The following is a 20,636-nucleotide window of genomic DNA, read 5'->3' as shown; positions in this document are numbered from 1 at the left end:
ATAAATAAGCACTAACCTCTTGTAGGGCAGAATTTTCCAAACTTAAACTTCTCTTTCTTTCCTTTTCTAGGCTGCCAAACACTTTCCCAAGAGGTATGGACAAGTTTTAATGAAAGGTGTCTAGGGTTTAGTAGTGAAACAAAGAGAGAAAGGGAGCTTTGGTTGAGAATCAATGGAGGGAGAGGGGAGAAGGGTTTCGGCTGGCTGAAGGAGAAGAAGAAGACCAGAATTTTTTTGGTCTATTTTGACTCTTTTAAGTGATTTAAGAAAGCTTGTTGAATGGTGATTGGTTGGGAGTAAGTAAATGACATCATGTGATGTCATTATTTGCATTATTTTGATTTTTTTTTTCTTTTCTTTTCTTTTCTACTAACTTTAAATTAGTTTTTCATCAACATTAATTCATATTTTATGTCATAATAATTATTTACTTAACTGGACAAGTAGGCCAAAAATCGTCTCTGAAGGCGAAATGACCAAAATGCCCTCCGTTTGGCTTAACGGGTCAAAATTGTCTGTACCGATTGAAAAATTTTTCTAAATATTTTCTTGGCATTCTAATGCCATAGGAACCTCAATGACCCTTCTCTGAAGTCCCAAAAATTATTTTATGAATTTTTCCCCGGGTTTAGGGCTCCTAGTTGCGAGAACCACAACTTCCCTCTGGGTTACCCATCGCTTGGGCACCGGCTCATTTGACTTAGTTGTATTTTATTTCTAAAATTTTTACTAAATTTTTCTTATTAATATTTGAGTTAATTATGGTTCCTGACTTTAGTTTAAATATTTTTTCGGACGTTCTAGCTGTCCGGACCGACACCGGTCACCGGAACAGTAGAATGTACGGAGTTGATACAGGGAGGGTGTTACAATTTTTCCCAATTATAGACAACACTCTGCCAAAATTTTTATAAAATCTGTGAAAAACAAAACTTACCAAATTTCTTAATTAGTATTTAAACTCCAATTAAAGGCTTTTAAATAATACTTTAACATTATTTTACCAATTAAAATGACTTGAAATGGTTTAAAATCCCTTGTAGTGTATTTAATGAATTATCGGTAGATGAAGTTCGGTGATTCATTGAGTATACTACAGAATCATATTATGCCTTACAGAGGGGTAAAGTGTGACATGTTTTAGTGGTATCAGAGCCATATTTTGAAATGAGTTTTGACTATGCATTCGAATATTTCCTTTGATAAGTATAACTGCTCAAGTGTTCTTAATTGATACATATGATATATTTACATCATGAATGTGAACTAATGGAGATAAATCTTCTTGTGTTTGTTATCAAGGAGTAGATAAATTAATTGAATTCAGAATGGAAGAAGGAGATCATTCTGTTGAACAGCCTGTTAAGGCTGAGGCATCGGGGGAAGCCCCAGCTCTCCAGAATGTGAGTGGGTCAGCTACTTCAGCTCCTCCAATGTCGCAGTTTCCTGCTCAATTTGCTCAGCAGATGGCTACACCGTTTCAACAAATGGCTAGAAACATGCCTGCCCAAACCCCAATTCAATCCAAAGTGGCACAACCACAACCTCCAGCCAGACAATATGATAAATTGATGAAATTTAGGGCTACTGAATTCAAGGGTACGGTGGATCCACTAGAGGCAGAGCAGTGGATTCAAAGGATGGATAGAGTATTCAAGAAGCTACACTGCACTGAAGAATTGAAATTTGAGTACTCCGTCTCGTTACTGTAAGGGGATGTTTATGAATGGTGGAAAACCATCCCCCACAGCTTAGTAGAGTGTGACACCCCGTACCCGTGTACAGTATACCCGAGTAAGTAATGCCACACGGTGTACCGGCACACTCTAATATACCCTAATTAATTTTCATCATAATTTTGAATATAACTTGTAAAATATAACTCATTTAAGTCATTTATTGAAATCATAATTTATTTGAGGTTCCGTAAATTTTAAAGAAAATCCAGTGAGTCTGGCTAAAAATAGAGAAAACAGTTCTTCGGAACCTGTGAAAAACACTTCCAATAAACAAATTCATTCATTCTCAACTCCAATATCATCACAAAACTCAATATCAAGATCTCAACATTTCAATTTCAATTCTCAATCATCCATCACATGTGATGATCACATATAAATCATAAATAACCATTTACTTTTCCATTCACAAATACAATTTTCATAATTTACATAAACCTCAATATACATTACACAAGTTTAATTACATATGAGAAAATCAAAATTAAGTTACAAAATGTCAAAATGACACCTAGTGTCCTACCAATGCACTGCAGAAGTTGAGGTGACACGGACACTGTGCAGAGCTGCAGGATGGACTCACCCAGTCTGTGGTCTACTGGGCTCACGATCTGTATCTCCCGTACCTACGCGTGGCAAAAGCAACGCGCTAAGCAATAATGCTTAGTGGTGCAATAATATAATAACAAGAATTAACAGAAAATAATTATGTATTGCATGTGCATGTTTTGTTTGTCATGTATTTGTATATCCATTCATTTATTTCTTTTACTTTGCCCATTTTCATTCATTTGGTTGCCCAAGTAACCTACACTAAACGACTGGACTGGATAAACGGGTAAACTGGCACTGGGTATCTAGTACCTCGGGCCGTCACACCATCGGTCACATATGCATCTCGATTAATGCAGCAGCTAACAAGTCAGAAATATATCAGGCACAAGGCTAAATCTCAATACAAGGTCAGAATGGCTAAAAGCCATAAAATCACATAATGGCATATTGCCATGTGCAGTACTTCTAACTGAACCCTATTGGCATGCCAAACTATCCAAATCAATCTTGTTAGGTATACTAGGGCATTTGAAACTTTTAAATTCTTCAATTTGTGAATTTCAAGTTTTGGTGTCACTATTCACCTCATTGGTCAACAAAAATGTTGACTTTTGGATAGAAAATAGGTGTATTGGTTTTAACACCCCAAACATACCACATTTTGTATTCAAAACTTGTTGGAATTGATTGCCATTTCCATTTCTCAACTTAAATCTAAGAGGGCAGAAATTTCAGTTTTTGAGACCCAACTTTACTGTTCTATTGGGCCCTGTTGCAGTGGGAATTTGAAGAAATGGAAAACATGAAAGTTGTTCCTTATTTTGTCTAGTTGAATTTCCTTTTTTGAATCACTCCATTTGGAGTTTTGTAGCTCCAGATATGGTCCAAAAACCATAGCTGGCCGGATTACCATTATGCAGAAATTACCATATCTACAGTAACATGAACAGTGACTGCCACTGCCATTTGGGTTAGGTTCTGGCCATAATTTGGGGTAGGTTCCTTCATGAAAGTTGTTTGTCTATGTCTTAACTTGTTGCTGTAAAAATTTCAGGTCAATTGACCAAATCTACAGTGAGTTATGGCCAAATGAACAGTTACTATTCATTTGGTCATTCTGCAGAATCAGTTGCAGGGTATCCGAATTGGGGCCAAGTTTTGGTCCTCTTGCTTTGGTCTTTTGGGCATGGTTTCTTCAGCAAAAATGTGCCATTATAAGCCTAGTTTCATGTCCAATTGGCCAAACACCAATTGGACTAACACAGCCAAAGTTATGGCTGTGTAATTGGACTGAAATTTCAGTCCATTGCTGCTGTCCTAGGGCAGCTTACACCTTCATTTTGCCATACTACTTTTCAGTCCAAATTGTGGTCAACTTACCTAAAATGGTCACTAATTGACCATTAAAATGTTCTCTAACAATTTCCTAAGCCAAGTCAATTTTTCATTCCTCAAAACCCTAATGTCCAATTCAAATTACTCATAAACCTTAATTAGCATACTAGTTCAACATCCATGCATATTCATACCTTAAACATCATTTCTAGCCACTCTAAGTTCATTAAAACAAGCAAAATAATTCCTTCACAAGGGCTGCCAAAAATTCATAGTATGTATACACATAATTCTTGTTCATTTTAGTTACAATTCTTACTCAATTCAAGTTGCAAATCATGAAAACAAAGAGTTTTAAGTATCTAATGCACTAACCTTGAATAGGGCAGATTTTTCCCAACTCTAAACTTCACTTTCTTTCCTCTTCTTGGCTGCCAAAAGCTTGTTTAAGGTGTGGGGTAAAATTTTAATGAAGAGAGGTTAGGGTTTTGTGGTGAAACAAAGTAGAAATCAAGCTTGAGAAGTGAGGTTTAATGGAGGTTGAGAGAGGGCGAGAGAGGCTGCCGTTTGATGAAGGAAGAAGAACAGAATTTTTGTTTCAATTTTGCCTCATTTTCCCTTTTTAATGAAATTGCTTGATTGTCATTGGTGGAGAGAAAGTTTAATGACATCATGTGATGTCAAAAGTCCCATTTTCTTCATTTTTCTTTTCTTTTCTTTTCTACTTGATTTCAATTCAATTTTTAGTAATGTTTATTCATATTTTATGTCATATTAATTATTTACTCAACTGGACAAGTCGGCCAAAAATCACCTCTGAAGGCAAAATGACCAAAATGCCCTCCGTTTGGCTTAACGGGTCAAAATTGTCTGTACCGATTGAAAAATTTTTCTAGGTATTTTCTTGGCATTCTAATGCCATGGGAACCTCAGTAACCCTTCTCTGGAGTCCCAAAAATTATTTTATAATTTTTCCCTCAGGTCTAGGGCTCCTCGTTGCGAGAACCGCAACTTCCCTCTGGGTTACCCCTCGCTAGGGCACCGGCTCGTTTAACTTGGTTGTATTTTATTTCTAAAATTTTTACTAAATTTTTCTTATTAATATTTGAGTTGATTTTGGTTCTTCACTTTAGTTTAAATATTTTTCCGGACGTTCTAGCTGTCCGGACAGACACCGGTCACCGGAACAGTAGATGTACGGAGTTGTTACCGGGAGGGTGTTACATAGAGCCTCCAATTCTTACATGGTCGGACTTTCTGAGGGAGTTCCAACAAAAATGGGTCCCTGATACATATGTGGACATGAAATTACAAGAGTTTTTGAGTTTGAAATAAGGGGACAAATCAGTAGCAGAGTATGAGAGAAACTTCTCCAGGTTGAGTCATTATGCTGGAAGCCTGATTGTCACTCCCAGATATCGATGTAAATGGTTTGAGTCTGGTTTAAGGCCTAATTTGAGAATGCAAGTTGTGGGGTTCCGACATCAAAAATTTTTAGAGTTGATCTCATGGGCCCTGGAACTGAAAAGGATTGAAAATGAAGGAATAGTTAAAAAGGGTACTGAAGAGAAAGAGAAAACTAGGAAGGCTACTAGTTAAGCCCCTGATAGTGGTTTCGAGAAAAGGAAAAATTTTGGGGGATCCAGTTGACATAGGTCCGGCAGAGGTAGATTTTCTAGATAGAGACCTCCCCGATCTGGTTAGCAGACCCAACAGACACCCAGAGGGGCACTATCAGTCCGTGTATGTGAGACATGTGGCAGAACACACGATGGAGTATGCTATAGAGCCACAGGGGCATGTTTTAACTGTGGAGGGACCGGTCACTTCGCTAAGGACTGTATAAGTGCACGCCGTTCTGGACCATCTGCTACATCCGAGGGATCAGCCCAAGCTTCTACCCCGATGGGTTTTCCAGCAGTTAGCAAAGGCAGAGGCAGAGGCAGGGGTAGTTCCTCTGGCAGTCAGACTACAGTTAATCAGCCTAAACCGAGTGGCGCACCAGCCAGGTGTACATGATGAGTCAGAGAGAGGAGACTGAGGCATCAGATGTTGTAGCTGGTACTTTTTCTATCCTTGACCAAGATGCATATGTATTATTTGATCCTAGCTTCACACATTCATATGCCAGTGCTAGTGTTATCTGTTCTACTGCTATCATGTGTGTAAAAATGGACTTTGATCTGCTAGTGACTAGTCCATTAGGCTAGGAGGTCAGGGTAAATAGGGTGTATAAAGACTGTCCTTTGGTAATCCAAGGACATACTTTTCTGTCCGATTTGATAGAAATGCCCTTAAAAGATTATGATATTATCTTGGGCATGGATTGGTTAGCCAGGCATCACGCCATGATTGACTGTAGATTGAAGACAGTCACTTTTGGTCTCCCTCAGTACGGTGATGTGGTAATACATGGGGAGAGGCAACTCTTGCCATCAAATCTCATTTCAGCTGCACTAGCCAGAAAAATGATCTGAAAAGGGTGTGAAGCTTACTTGGCCCATGTAATAAACACCCAAGTAGGGAGTCCAGCATTGAAGGACATTCCTACAGTATGTGACTTTCAGGACGTGTTTCCTGACGAGTTGCCAGGATTACCTCCAAAAAGAGAGGTGCAGTTTGAGATTGATGTTATGCCTAGTGTGGACCCAATCTCAATAACACCTTACAGAATGGCACCTACTGAGTTGAAGGAGTTGAAGGTGCAGTTGCAAGAATTGCTTAATAAGGGTTTCATTCACCCTAGTGTGTCACCTTGGAGAGCGCCAGTGTTATTTGTTAAGAAGAAAGATGGCACTCTCCGTCTGTGTATCAACTATCGATAGTTGAATAAGGTGACAATAAAGAACAGATACCCACTGCCCCGCATTGATGATTTATTTGATCAGTTGAAGGGTGCAGTTGTATTCTCCAAAATTGATTTGAGATCGGGCTATTACCAGTTGAGGGTGCAAGAGCAGAGCATTCCTAAAATTACCTTTGGAACTCAATATGGCCATTATGAGTTTCTAGTTATGCCATTCGGGTTAACTAATGCTCTAGCTGCTTTTATGGATCTGATGAACACTATCTTTAGACCATACCTTGACCAATTTGTGGTAGTGTTTATTGATGATATATTGGTCTATTCTAAGAATACAGAGGAGCATGATAGGCACCTGAGGATTGTACTACATACTTTAAGAGAAAAATAGTTGTATGCCAAATTGTCAAAATGTGAATTTTGGCTGAAAAAAATTGCTTTCTTGGGGCACATAGTATCAGCAGAGGGTATTAAGTTAGATCCCAGTAAGATTGAAGCCATCCTTAATTGGAAGCCACCCAGGAATGTTACAGAAGTCCGTAGTTTTCTAGGTTTAGTTGGATACTACCGTCGGTTTGTGAAAGGATTTTCTATGTTGGCATCTCCACTGACCAAACTGCTTCGGAAAGATGTGAAATTTCAGTGGACTGATAAATGTCAGTAGAGTTTTGATGAATTGAAGAGATGTTTGACTAAAGCTTCAGTCCTTACTTTACCTACATCGGGTAAAGAATATACAGTTTATAGCGATGTTTCTCACAATGGGTTAGGTTGTGTACTAATGCAAGATCGAAATGTCATTGCTTATGCATCACGCCAGCTGAAACCACATGAGAGAAACTACCCTACACATGACTTAGAGCTTGCTGCCATTGTTTTTGCTCTAAAAATCTGGAGACATTATTTATATAGGGAGAAGTGTTATATCTACACAGATCACAAGAGCTTAAAATATCTAGGCACTCAAAAAGAGCTAAATTTAATACAGAAGAGGTGGCTAGAACTGATAAAGGATTATGACTATTTAATAGATTACCAGCTAGGGAAAGCTAATGTGGCTGCCGATGCTCTGAGCCGTAAAACCATAGCTAGTTTGAAGGTTTCTCCCTTGTCCATGGTGCATGAGTTGAAAGCACTACATGCTAGCTTAGAGATAGATGATGAGGGACAGATGGTAGCTACATGGCATGTACAGCTAGTGTTGATTGATCATATTAAAATGGCTAAACAAACTAATGAGAAATATCAGAAAGTAATGAAAGAAGCTCAGGATGGCAAGAAACCTGAATTTTCTGTGAGAGATGATGGCTTATTGTTACACCAGGGTAGAATGTGCATTCCTAATGACGTTGAATTGAGACAAATCATTATGAAGGAAGCACATGAGTCTCCTTTTGCTATGCACCCTGGTGGCACTAAGATATATAGGGGGGTAAAAGAACATTATTGGTGGAATGGGATGAAGAAGGATATAGCTGAGTACGTATCTAAAGGCCTAACTTGTTAGCAAGTGAAGGCAGAGGATCAAGTGCCAGCTGGTTTGCTACATCCATTGCCAGTGCCTAAGTGGAAATGGGAAAGAATAACGATGGATTTTGTGATGGTACTTCCGAGAACACAGAAGAACCATGATGCAGTATGGGTTATAGTGGACAGATTGACTAAGTCTGCTCACTTTTTGCTAGTATGGATGGACTACAACCTGGACAGATTTGCTAAACTTTATCTTGATGAGATTATGAGACTACATGGGGTGCCAGTGTCAATTGTGTCAGATAGGGATCCAAGGTTCACTTCTAGATTCTAGGGTAGTTTGCAGAAAGCCTTAGGAACTAGATTAAACTTCAATACGGCATTCCACCCACAAATAGATGGCCAGTCTGAGAGGGTAATTCAGATCTTGGAGGATATGCTACGGGTTTGTGTGATTGAATTTGAAAGTAGTTGAGATATACACTTGCCTTTAATAGAGTTTGCTTACAATAACACCTATCAATCAAGCATAGGCATGCCTCCATATGAAGCTATATATGGCAGGAAGTGCAGAACTTCTCTGTGTTGGGATGAAGTAGGTGAAAGGAAACTAATAGGCCCAGAGATTGTTCAGCAGACAGAAGAGAAGATTAAGCTTATCAGGGATTGACTCAAGGCTGCAACAAACCGGCAGAAGTCCTATATTGACTTGAAGAGGAGAGACATTGAGTACACAGTGGGTGATAAGGTATTCCTCAAGGTTTCCCCTTGGAAGAAAATTATGAGATTTGGCAAAAAGGGAAATTGAGTCCTCATTTCATTGGACCTTATGAGGTTCTGGAAAGAGTGGGTCCTTTGGCATATCGATTGGCACTACCTCCAGAGCTAAAAAAAATACATAATGTCTTTCATGTATTAATGTTAAGGAGGTATCGATCAAACCCCTCTCATGTGCTACCAAGAGAAGAGATTGAGGTTAATCCAAACCTCTCCTATGAGGAAGAACCCATAGAGATTCTAGAATATGAGGTGAAGTAGTTGAGAAATAAGCAGATACCATTAGTGAAAGTGTTGTGGAACCATCATTTAGGCCAGGAAGCTACTTGGGAACGAGTGGAGGATATGAGAAAGCAGCACCCCCAGTTATTCAGAGACTAAGATCAGGTAAAATTTTGAGACGAAATTTATTTTAAGGGGGTGAGAATTATAACACCCCTACATGCATAGTCCTATGCAAATCACTGTTCCGTTTTTCGCTATTGGTCCGGACAATTAAGAGGATTAGGACCATGTTTAACTCATATAGAAAAGCCTTGAATGAAAATAAATAGCCACTATATGATGATGAAATGAAAACTTAGAAAACAAAGCATAAAAGGTTAAATGAGTCAGGGGTCACAGTGATGGGTGACCGTACCGAGAAGTGACTGCGAGGTCCGTTGTAACCCTAATTTCATATGAGACATTGTAACACCGCAGTCCTAGGAATTATTGCGAAGTTAGTGGAAATGAGAAAACTTTTGAAAAGAGTTGAGAATTAGGTCAAATAATTAGATCAGTGTTCCGGAAGAAATACAGAATTTTTGGAAAATCGGATCAGACCGGTAATGGGCAAAATGGTCAATTCACCCTTAGAGGTGACTGATAGCCTAAATGTCCATTAATATGTTGGAAATTAAATTTATGAAAATTTGATATAAATTGAAGAAGTTATGGAAAAAGAAATGAAAAGAAAAAGAAAAGAAATTAAAGATAAAACTTTATGACATCATTGAGTGATCTAAGCATGACTCCATAAATAATTTTAATTTCTCATTAATTAATTGTGGGGATAATTAAAGCATAAAAAGCCAAAATTGAAATTAAAAGAAAGAAAAATTTACTCTTCTTCCTCTTATTGCCGTGAGCCTTCTCTCACCTCTCCCTCTCTTATAGTTTCCACCATTAAAGCTTATATTTAAGCTTTTTAAACCTCAAATTTCAGCATAAATCTTTTAAGAAAAATAGCATAAACTTCAAATTGAACCTCAAGAGGAAGATTAGAAGGAGAAAAATTGAAGAAAATTGAGACAAATTGGAGATAAAATTCTGCTCAACAATTGAAAAAGAGACTGGGAAGAAAGATAAGGAAAAGTGAGTCAAGGCCTAGAGGCGACTCATACAAGGTTTGTGCACAATACCTTTTCAATTTTGATTTGCTATGAGAAAATTTATTTAAATATATTTTATCATAATTTATGCTGAATAATGACTTGAGAAATGTTGTGTTGCCCACTTTGTGAACTGAAATTTGAAATGGGAATTTACTTAATGTTTGAATGAAATGTTTAAATAACTTGATTTTAAATTGGTTTTGGATTCACACTTAGCATAACAGTATCATTGTGTTCCTCCTCCATTTACGAGGTTGAGATCGACTATATTCCTCTCTCTCTGGCTTGCCAGTTGAGGTTGAGAACGGATAAGTACTCATATAGCTAGCTAGCCACCTCCCTCATTGATTTCAATTAGTGGGGTTGAGATTACTTTATCGTGGTGTACAACACGACATTGATTGGAAATTTTGTGTCATGACCTAAGTTGTGTATGGATTAGTAATACTTTGATTTATAAATTATTTTGACAAAATGGTATTACAAAAGTGACTCTAACTTTATGAATTATATTGTGCAATAGTTTAAATTTGTGTTTATGGATGTATGTTTTGATATTCAAAATATTTAAATTTTTATTATGCACCACTGAGTAATCATTACTTAATGATAGCTTTTAATTGCTGTCGCAAATAAAGGAAATGATAAAGCAGCAGAGTGAGCTGCTAAGTTGTCAGGGGAGCTACATTGAGGATTTTTGTACGGGTATTGCTTTATACCCTTGTAAATTAGTTGATGTAAATATTATTTTGTTCATATGTATCTATGTAGTTAATTGAGCAGTTGTACATTAAAGTCTGTAATAATATTATTTTTGGTTTTCTTTCTATAAATTAAGACTTGTTTATGTAAATTAAATCAAATGCAATGATGAAGAATTTTATGGAACTGAGTTGAGTTGCATATTTTGAAATGATATTGTGTTTATTGGTGTTGATTTGAGATTATATTGGAGTTTGCGGTTGAAAAATAAATTTATTGGGAGTGTTTTTACAGGTGTTAGAAGAACTGTTTTTCTCAATTATAGACGACACTCTGCCGAAATTTTTATAAAATCTGTAGAAAACAAAACTTACCAAATTTCTTAATTAGTATTTAAACTCCAATTAAAGGCTTTTAAATATTGCTTTAACATTATTTTGCCAATTAAAATGAATTGAAATGGTTTAAAATCCCTTGTAGTGTATTTAATGAATTATCGGTAGATGAAGTTCGATGATTCATTGAGTATACTATGGGATCATGTTATGCCTTACGGAGGGATAAAGTGTGACAATAAAGGTGAATTTTAGCAATATAGTTGCTTTAGATGGGAGCGAGGGTACCACTGCTAGCAGTTATTAGTGGATCGCCCGTCGGAGTAAGTGTATAGTATTAGTGAGTTCAAAAGAGATAAGAGGTTCGAAAAATCAGGTATGTGGGATGTACCATAGTAACTATACAATGTTCTCGATGTTTATGTTATAAGCTACAGATTATAGTACCGATATGGGATTATTGTGTAAAGCTTTCGTAAACAACCTCTATTTTGGTACAGTTATGTCAAGACAGAGTTTTATTTCTACAAAGGAGTTAGGAAAACTCCTAGTTAAGGTTTAAGACCCTAGAGATAGAACATCAAATATCACAGTTGGGTGATAACTAAAGTCAGTGACTCAATTATCTTAACTTGAGCACAGAGTTATAGCATAAGTGACACGAAACTAGAGGTTTTTACTATGGTTAAAGTGTAATGATAACACTTACTTAATGGGATCATCTGGACTCCAATATGGGGTCTTGGACAGTCTTACCATGACAAGAGACATTTTGCCTAAAGCTTAGTAAGAATAATATATACCTCGTGTGTCAGCAAGATGCAAAGTACAACCTTACTACCTAGAGAATACCGGAGGCTAGGATTAAAGTTTATAGCCTATGAAATGATAATTTAAAAAGTTTTGGTATGATAAGAGAGTAAATGATCTGACATGGTTTTGAGCAAGGTGGTAGATGCAGTGCCCCTATTATAGTCAATTATGATGTAGGGTATGATCTTATACTTTCAGGAAAGACAGGAGATTACTACTAGTGATGGTGACCTAAGGAAGTGTTCCAAATGGGACTATAGAGTGTGGTAGAGAGTAGTTAGCTCAAGTATCCTGAAGAGGGTATAAGTTTCACTATAAGGACCATACTTGATTGGATCATGATGGATGAAGAGCCAGTGAATTGAATGACAGATTATGGTACCCAGTATCACAAGTTTTAACTAATTGAGTGGATATAAAAAAATAGAATCCCTGTAGATTTCCTCCTTGAAGTATTAGAGGTAGTTGTAGTTATGTAACGAAAGGGACAATAACTGGAAGTCAATGAAAATAAGTCATAAAATATCAGTAGATGAAAGAAAATATGAAATTGAAAATTTGGATAATTGGTTTTAGACGTAACAAAAGAGAAATTTGAATGGTAGTAAAAGTGCTAATCAGAGTGATCGAAAAACCAATTCTCAGTAGTACAAAGGTGAAGATGACCTGGCAGAGACACTGAAAAGTACAGTTATCTAGCATAGCTTTAGGTCAAGAAGAAGAATGGAACTAGAGAATAAAGTAATCAAGGTTCTATTTTGGGTAAGATAAAAGAGATGAATTAAAGAGCAAATCGAAAAACCAAGAATAAGACAAGGTTAGGAAGATCAAAGTGAAATATAAAGTACATAAAGTGCCATCCTGGGTAAGGTAAATAGGATGAACTGAAAAGCAATATTAGAAAGCCACAACAAGATTACACGAGTGAGGATAGTTGTCAAGATATAGGATCCAGAAGTGTAAGACTTAGAGCAGGTTATAGTTTGGGCAATCTCAGGAGCCAAAACATGGAGTTCAGAGTTGCAGGATATGGATCAAACTCTATGTATTCCTGTTCCCAAGATAGAGTAGGTAGCAATGGGATAAAATCCATTTAAATTTCTAACAGTATGAGGAAAGTTAGTTGAGGAATGCAACCAGAGCAAGTAAAAGTTATAGGATGTGCAATGGTGTCTTGAACTGTCCTATTAGGCAAAGGAGTGAATTAATAAGGGGTAAGTTAAATAAAAGTAAACCAAATGGTTCAAATAGGCATGACGAATAAAAAGGATGGTGGAAAATGGCACATAGGCTTAGGACTTGAGTAGAGATGGTGAGATAGCAGTTATGGGGTCTGCGATCAAGGGTTAGGTAAGCATTTTCAGTATTACCAATAAGGTCACTTTGTAAGAAAACATGAATGAAAATAAGTGACAGAACGACAATAGGAGATAGAGCAGGAAGAGATATGCATGAGTGGTAGTCACAAGTCACTGAGAAATACAAGGATAAGAGTTATAGCAGGAAGTATGATTGGAATCAATTCTGGAAGAGTCTGTTAGTGAGATGTATCTTCTAGAATACAGTAAAATATAGGAATTCCAAGGAGCAAGGGTAGGCAAAATGGGTAAAAATAGAGTATAAGTAGATATAGTAAATCTTAAGATGATATGTCAGTCAACTGGTGGTACAATAGAAGGATGGTCGCGGTTGATATCTTATAAAAGGAGATGATGAAATTTTAAGAAAAAGACTAAATAAGTAAGGAAAATTGTGTGAAGGTGACTCAGTATTTAAGAATTTGGTAGACACTAGTCTGTACACATTTTCTTTAAAAGGAAATGACGTTAAGTGTGTACCTAATGTTAAGTATGGAAGGATGATAAGAGTAGTGACAGGAGTTAAATCGAGTTAGTTATCAGGGCTTACAACCCTTCTGAACTATAAGCTAGATGAAGTACTATTTATGGATGAGTTACAGTGGATGAAATTGTTGTTGATGGGTAAATTTGAGGCTGAATTTTGAAGAGCTGTGGGCAGTATATGTGGTTATATTAAGGAGAATGGACATATGAAGTACCTTGTCTGGAATTATGGCATAGCACACATTTCCCATAGCCATGTTAGTTCGAGTGGGACTTATAGTTTCGAGGGCTCCTATCTAACCATGATGAGCTATTTCCTACAAAGGGTGGTAGGGAAAGATAACTTCTGATGGTCAAGTTGAAAAAGAAGACATAAGAAGAATTTTCTATGGTCAATCACAGGTGTTACATAATGTGAAGGATATGCTGGTAGGAGCCAATCGTAAGGTTAGAATTCGAAAGTGATGGAATTAGTAATCAAGATAGGACTAAGAAATAAAAAGTAGATTAAAGTTGATGATGGAATGGGCATTCTTGGAGGAAAAGGTATAAGGGTGAGAGAGGACAAAGGTTAAAGAATAAGTACAGTAGGTTGAAAAGATATCAACAATAGCAAAAACAAAAAAAGGAAGTAGATAAGATCTAAAGGTTAGGAGAAAAGCTCGATAGAGTTGGTTACAATGATGAGAATAAGAAGAAACATGTATGCTAGGGACACACTAAGAGATGTTTAAAACAAGTTATGGTGAGATGATAGACTAAACGAATAATGAAGCCTCGATTTAAGTACCAATGTATCCGAAAGCACGTCAGATAGTAAGAAGTTTCAAACAAAAGTCAAGGAACTCTCTTTTCAAGAAATGAGTAGGCTATGATAAGTAGTGTTGACTGGGTGAAACTCTACATAACTAATTACCTAAGATAGGTAGGAATTATTACAAAGAACTCTTTGGTGACACAAAGTAAGTTAGAAGCTTGCAGTATCTTGGAATTAGAAAGGTAAAAATGTTTTTAGTATGGGAGGATCTAGCTAAAGCTTTAATGGCCAACAAAATTAGCAATGATCTTGGGTAAGGTGCATGCAAAAGTAGCTATTTCAGAAGGGTGTTTCATGAGACATTGAAAATAGACAATATGAGTCACATCCTTACACCACAGAGATTGGTAATAAAGGGGAACAAAGGCTAGTGCTACAGGATACCATATCAGAGTGCAGAAGAAGCATAGATGGTGTAGGTACACTTGGCATTTCGATAGAACTCTTCATGACTAGTTGCATAAGATAGACAGAAGTTGGTCTAAGGACCTTAATAATGACACAAAGGAGATTGGAAATTAGAAGTATCATGGGAGTGAGAAGATGCATAGGTATTAACCATTGAGTTCATAGAACAAGTAGAAATTTCGAATGAGAATCCTATGATAGGTGCTACAGGAAAGCATCTTATAGAATACTATAGGATAAGGAACATAAGTTATGTCTTTGGGAAGTAGAGATTGTTGAAACAGAGGAATGGGGACTGAAGTCACTAAGAGATACGTTAGGACACAATGAAGGAGAGGTAAGCACCAAAGCTGATTGAAGCTATGAGATATCAAGTCAAGTGCAGTGGAGGTGTAGTGAGTACTGAAGATGTAAGAAAAAGATTGAGGAGTGGTTTGAGGTACGAGTTTCGTTATGAAATGATAATGATAGCTAGGACACTACAGCAGACAAAATAGCTATGCAGATCCTAGACGAAAGGATTTAGAGTTTGCAGTGGGTGATTATGTATTCCTGAAGGTCTCTCCGATGAAGGGAGTTACGAGATTTGGGAAGAAGGGCAAGCTCGCATCCCAATACATAGGGCCTTTTGAGATTATTGATAGAGTTGGAGTGGAGGCCTATCGGTTGGAGTTACCACCAAGCTTTTCTCACGTCCACCCAGTGTTCCACATTTTCATACTTAGGAAGTACATACCTGATCCTTCCCATGTGTTACAACCCAATACAATGGAGTAGAAGGAAAATCTAACCTTCGAAGAGCAGCCAGTAGCCATAGTGAACTTTCAGATGAGGCAGCTATGGTCAAAACAGATCCCTATGGTTAAGGTTTTATGGAGGAGCCAATTGGTAGAAGAGTGTACCTGGGAGTCAGAGCAGGACATGCGCAATAAGTACCCGTACTTGTCCACTGTGTAATCTTGTAATTTTTTATTCGGCCTTGTGCAAAATTCGAGGACGAATTTTCTATAAAGGGGGGGAGGGGGAAGAGAATGTAACACCCCTAATTTTCAAATAATTATTTTATATATAAATATAAATATTTTAGTCTAACCCCTAGTATTGTGGGCTTTGTGTAGACATTTTCATTTCATGGCAATTTGATTATTGCACGGATTAGCAATTTCGGGCCGAGCAAATAAGTTGTCGGAATCACTTCGAAATCGGGTCAAAGTTATAAGCTACCCTACTATTTTCAGATGCCCCGGACACGTTCCAAGCATTAGAATTGGCATAGGTAAACTCAAACTTCGAGTTTCTTCAATTTTACAGTGCCGAGTTTAGATTAAAAATCCATAAAATATTCATGGATAGTTAGAAAATTATAATTCATTTTGTATTAGCTTAGTAATATTGCCAAGGACCGCGGGGCAAAATTTTAGAATTTTTAGAGCTCATTTGGATAGTTTTTGCAAAAAGGGTTAGCTGTAGGGACTAAATTGTAATTTTCTAAAATTGTGATTATTGACTATTTGGATGGGCCCAGGAGAAGCCATGTGATGTGATTGAGATATGATTGTATGACTTGTAGATATAGAAGTGTATTTTCAGCCCTTTTGCAGGATGGGTAAGTCCTACGTATAGGGAGAACTCTATTGGATTTTCGGCACAACTTAGGGTGTCTTTGGTTCTTTTTAAGCTTGTATTGAGTTAATTATATTAAATAATTGTAATGTAATTATCAGGTGAGCCGGGATAGGCTTCCTCCTCCGCCCAGCCACCACAGTGACATCGGTTTACATCTGTGAGTAAAATATATATTTTAATTATAATTTCAATATTATTATATGTTTAGGCATACCCATGCATCACTTATAAATATATATTTATGTAGTTAAATACTAGACACATTTTATATTGTATCTTTATTTAATGAAATGTTATGGATATTGTTTTATGATAATTTGGAGTAGTGTGCTTGTGTTGGCATGCGTGTGGTGTGTGATATAGGATATGGACAGGACGGGTAGACGCTGCTAGAGCTTGACTCACTGGGACCCAATCCTTTTATGGATAAGTTGGGGTAGGCATAGCTCGAGATGATCTCGCTGGCCCCTGCATTTAGTCTATTAAGAGAAAGTCCGACTTGCGATGTACTCACTGATAGAGGTTGGATTAAGAGAGCTGTAAAGGGGATCAGCTCCCATATATGTACTGTTTGAATATTATATAGGTGTGTAAGTGCTCCAAATTACCTTTTTGTTGTTGTTTATGATGTGATTTGTATGAAAACCATAAAGTTGTTGCATTCCACTCTTTAGGATGTATTAGCTTTAGATAGCTATAGAAATTATACTTAAAATCGATATTTTACTCTCTGAGTTGAACGCTCACTCTTGTTCATCTATTTTTCCAGGATACAGGAGGTCCTTTATTGAGTTTAACCCGTTCTCTTCTTTGCAGGTCTACTATCAGCATTTAATTATTATTTTTTTTTACTCTGTCCTATAACTCTGCATGTATTATTATTATTAGTGATGTATTCATTTAGATCTATTATGTATGTATTAACTGGAATTGTAAGCATGGTATATGAGTATGCATGGATGATCATTGGGTTGAATGAAGGAACTGAGCTCCCATTTAAATTAGTATTGTTTTGAGTATGTGGAGGGTGAGCTAAGCTCCCTAAATTGTTATATATATTGTGCTTACAGGTCAGGTGAGTCAAAAACCCCCCATTGGATGGTCCATGTTATGGCCGGACTCCGTCCAATTGATTTCTTAAAAGTGGGCTCAACATGGGCTTTAGGATTGGATTAAGGAATAATTAGGCTTACTACGGGCCTTGGGGGCTTTGGGCTGGCCCAGGTCCTAGTGCTGGTTCAACCCATAGGTTGGGTCGTGACAGTGGTACAACAGAAGGATTGTTGCAGCTAATATCATATAGGAAGAGATGATGAAATTTCAAGAAAAAGACCAAGAGACATGGGTTGAACATTATTCTACAGACAATAGTGTGATGATGATTGTAGGAGGAGATTTCTCCTTCTCTTCAAGTTTAGCTCGTGCTTTTGGCTCAAGAAGACTACATAAGCAAGGGAAATTGTGTTGAGGTAACCCAGTATTTAAGAAGTTGGTAGGCACTAGTCCATACGCATTCTCTTTAAAAGGAAATGGTGATAAGTGTGTACCTAATGTTAAGTATGAAAGGATGATCAAAGAGGTGATAGGAGTTAAATCGAGCTAGTTACCAGGGATTACAACCTTTCTGAACTATAAGCTGGAGGAAGTACTATTTGCTAATGAGTTACAGTGAATGAAATTGTTGTTGATGGGAAAATTTGAGGCTGAAGTTTAGAGAGTTGTAGGCAGTATATGTGGTTATATTAAGAAGAATGGACATGTGAAGTATCTTGTCTAGAATTATGACATAGCACACATTTCCCACAGTCATGTTAATTGAGGTGGAACTTATAGTTTCAAGGGCTCTTATCTAACTATGATGAGCAATTTCCTACAAAGGGTAGTAAGGAATGATAATATTCTAATGGTTAAGTTGGGAAAGCAGACACAAAATGAATTTTCTAGGGTCAATTACAAGTGTTACATAATGTGAAAGATATGCTGGTAGGAGCCAATCGTAAGGTTAGAATTCCAGAAGTAATGGAACTAGCAATCAAGATAGGACTAAGAAATAAAAAGAAGGTTAAAGTTGATGATGGGATGGACATCTTTGAAGGAAAAGGTATTAGGGTGAGAGAGAACAAAGGTTAAAAAATAAGTACCATAGGTTAGAAAGATGTTAACAATAGCAAAACAGAAAAAGGAAGTGGATAAGATTCAAAAAACAGGAGAAAAGTTCGGTAAAGTTCATTACAATGATGAAAATAAGAAGAATAAGTACGCTAGGGACACACTAAGGTATGTTTAAAACAAGTTATGGTGAGATGATAGATTCAAGAAGTAGTGGAATCACGATTTAAGTGTTAATGTGTTAGGAAGTACGTCACATAATAAGAAGTTTTAGGAAGAAGTCAAGATATTTCCATTCTAGAGGAGGAGTGGGAAATGATAAAGTCGCATGAATTGGTTTGTCAGGGAATACAAATACTTTTATCATATAAGAGAAGAGACCCAGTTCACTTTCCAATGTTGATAGATGGTGTAGGGTACACTTGGCACTTGGATGGAGCTCTGTAGGACTAGATGCATAAGATGGACAGGATTTGGTCTAAGGACCTTACTAATAGAACAAGGTAGATTGGAAATTCAAAGTGTCAAGGAAGTGAGAAGATGCACAAGTGTTGACCATTGAGGTCATGGGACAAGTAAAGATGTCAAACAAGATGTGTATGATAGGTGCTACAAGAAAGCATTTCATAGGATACTATAGGATAAGGAACATAAGTCATGTCTGTAGGAAGCAAAGATTGTTGAAACAGAGGTATGGGGACTGAAGTCACTAAGAGATACGTTAGGGCACAATGAAGGAGAGGTAAGCACCAAAGCTGATGGAAGTTATGAGATATCAAGTTAAGTATAGTAGAGGTATAGTGAGAATTGAAGATGTCAGAAAAAGATTAAGGAGTGGTTTGAGGTATGAGTTTCGCTATGAAATAACGATGAAAGCTAGGATACTACAGTAGGCAAAAGAGCTATGCGGATCCTAGGCGGAGGGATGTAGAGTTTGTAATGGGTGATTATGTATTCCTAAAGGTCTCCCCAATGAAAGGAGTCGTGAGGTTTGGGAAGGAAGGCAAGCTGCCACCTAGATACATAGGACCTTTTGAGGTCATAGATAAAGTTGGAATAGTTGCTGACCAGTTGGAGTTGCCATTAAGCCTTTCTCATGTCCACCTAGTATTCCACATCTCCATGCTGAGGAAGTATGTTCCTGACCCTTCACATGTGCTGTAACCAAATGTAGTAGAGTTAAATGAGAACCTAACCTTCGAGGAGCAGTTGTAACCATAGTGGACTATCATATGAGACAACTAAGGTCAAAGCAGATCCCTATGGTTAAGGTTTTATGGAGGAGCCAGTCAATGGAAGAATGCACCTAGGAGTCAGAGCAGAATATGAGCAGCAAGTGACTACCTGTACATGTTCAATATGTAATTTTGTAATTTTATTCTGCCTTGTATAAAATTCGAAGAAGAATTTTCTATAAGGGGGGAAGAATATAACATCCCTAATTTTCAAATAATTATTTTATATGTAAATATTTTATTCTAACCCTGGTGTTGTGGGCTTTACGTAGGCATTTTCATTTCGTGGAAATTCGATCATTGCCCGGATCTACAATTTCGGGCCAAGCAGATAAGCTGCTAGAATTATTTCAGAACCGGGTCAAAGTTATAGGCTACCCCACCATTTGCAGATGCCGCGAACGCGTTTCAAGCGTCAAAATTGGCATAGGTAAATTCGAACCCAAAGTTTCTTCAGTTATTTAGAGCTGGGTTTAGAATAAAAATCCATAAAATATTCAGAGTTTATTAGAAAATTATAATTCCTTTTGCAATAGCTTTATAATATTATTGAGAATCGTGGGGTAAAGTTTTAGAATTTTTAGAGCTTATTTGAGTGATTTTTACAGAATATCCGTTTTAGGGGCTAAAATGTACTTTTTCAAGTTTGTGACTATTGCCTGGTTGGGAGGACCCACGAGGGGCCATAT

At 37.2% G+C, this 20,636-nt stretch overlaps 1 pseudogene; it reads left to right on the top strand.

Annotated features, from left to right (window-relative positions):
- Positions 1-19,876, top strand: part of LOC131181314 (uncharacterized) — a 171,029-nt pseudogene extending 151,153 nt beyond the window's left edge.
- The last annotated feature ends 760 nt before the right edge of the window (positions 19,877-20,636 follow it).

This window comes from Hevea brasiliensis, chromosome 7 (assembly GCF_030052815.1).
Source record: "Hevea brasiliensis isolate MT/VB/25A 57/8 chromosome 7, ASM3005281v1, whole genome shotgun sequence".
Taxonomy (NCBI): domain Eukaryota; kingdom Viridiplantae; phylum Streptophyta; class Magnoliopsida; order Malpighiales; family Euphorbiaceae; genus Hevea; species Hevea brasiliensis.
This window is presented reverse-complemented; position numbering and strand designations above follow the sequence as displayed.